The 1,443-nt window shown below is 57.1% G+C and overlaps 1 pseudogene; it reads left to right on the top strand.

The window, feature by feature from the left end:
* The first annotated feature begins 508 nt into the window (after positions 1-508).
* The window catches only part of LOC119274421, a 2,669-nt pseudogene continuing 1,734 nt past the window's right edge, over positions 509-1,443 (top strand).

Here is a 1,443-nt window from a genome sequence, read left to right as displayed (position 1 = left end):
CCACCTACGGCGGCTCCGAGGTCACCGTATCCAAAGCAGCAGCACGCCGCGGCGAGCTCGGTCGGCGGCGCACGGCGACGTTCGCCGTGGACCAGCGGATATACATGCATGCATCCGGGCGTGGTGACACGTACGGTCAAATCGTACCGCTGGCTGGTTCATCTAGGAGAGGAGAGGAGAGCCCCGGCCGTGGCCTATCCAAGCGCGCGGGCTGTCCACCCTACCGGCGGCATAGGAGCTCGCTCCATTCCATGCGTGCGTTCTTATCCAAATCTTTGACTGTCAATACATACAGCACGGCCACCACGTGGAATCCATCCTAGGATCTCAGTGCCTCCTCAGTCCATCCCATGTGTACTGCTTATCCAAATTCGACTATAAATACCCCTGCATACAAGCGTACGGACCACACACCGCATTGCTCACTCACTCATCTCCTCCGTCTCTATCGTCGATCGAGCTAGTGATCTGGTACGTACGGGTGGTGGGTGCTCAAAGAGGGGAGGGAATGGGGACGGCACCGGCGGCGCTAGTGATCGGGTCACTGCTGTGCTGGGCGGCGGCGACGGTGGTGCAGGCGTCGCACGTCGTCTACCCGGAGCTCCAGTCGCTGGAGGCCAAGAAGGTCGCCACGGAGCTGCGTACCGGCTACCACTTCCAGCCCCCCAAGCACTGGATCAATGGTACGCGCGTATTTTCTTTCCATGTTTGTGGATCATCTCCTTCTTCAACGGCCCATTGCTCATTCCTCGTCGCCTTTGTCTGCATGGCATCGACCTACTTCCCATGCATGACGACGCAACAACCAATCAGATCCAAATGGTACGTACGTGTATACTGTGGATATTTATTTGCACGGGAAGATTTAACCAAGACTAAGACTTAACCGAGTCTCGGTCGATGTTATGTTTGTGAGATCTTACGTGAAGATTCGTTCAAAAGTTTGCATGCCACTGTGCACCCAATATCTAAATGTACGTACATGCGGATGGATGCAGGGCCAATGTACTACAAGGGCCTGTACCACCTCTTCTACCAGTACAACCCTAAGGGCGCCGTGTGGGGGAACATCATCTGGGCGCACTCCGTCTCCACCGACCTCATCCACTGGGCGGCGCTGGAGCCCGCCATCTACCCGACCAGACCCTTCGACGTCAACGGCTGCTGGTCGGGCTCCGCCACACTGCTGCCCAACGGTGTCCCCGTCATCATGTACACTGGCATCGACCCCCACAAGAACCAGGTGCAGAACGTCGCGTACCCGGCCAACCTCTCCGACCCGTACCTCCGCCACTGGGTCAAGCCCGATTACAACCCAATCATCAGCGCCGACAATGGCATCAACGCGAGCGCGTTCCGTGATCCCACGACAGCCTGGTATGGACCCGACGGGTACGTACATTTTATTTTTGTCCATGCCACTAATAAATTCCCATCTTGGTC

Source organism: Triticum dicoccoides, chromosome 3B (assembly GCF_002162155.2).
Source record: "Triticum dicoccoides isolate Atlit2015 ecotype Zavitan chromosome 3B, WEW_v2.0, whole genome shotgun sequence".
NCBI lineage: Eukaryota > Viridiplantae > Streptophyta > Magnoliopsida > Poales > Poaceae > Triticum > Triticum dicoccoides.
The sequence above is the reverse complement of the archived record's forward strand: the minus strand, read 5'-3'. Positions and strand labels throughout refer to the sequence as shown.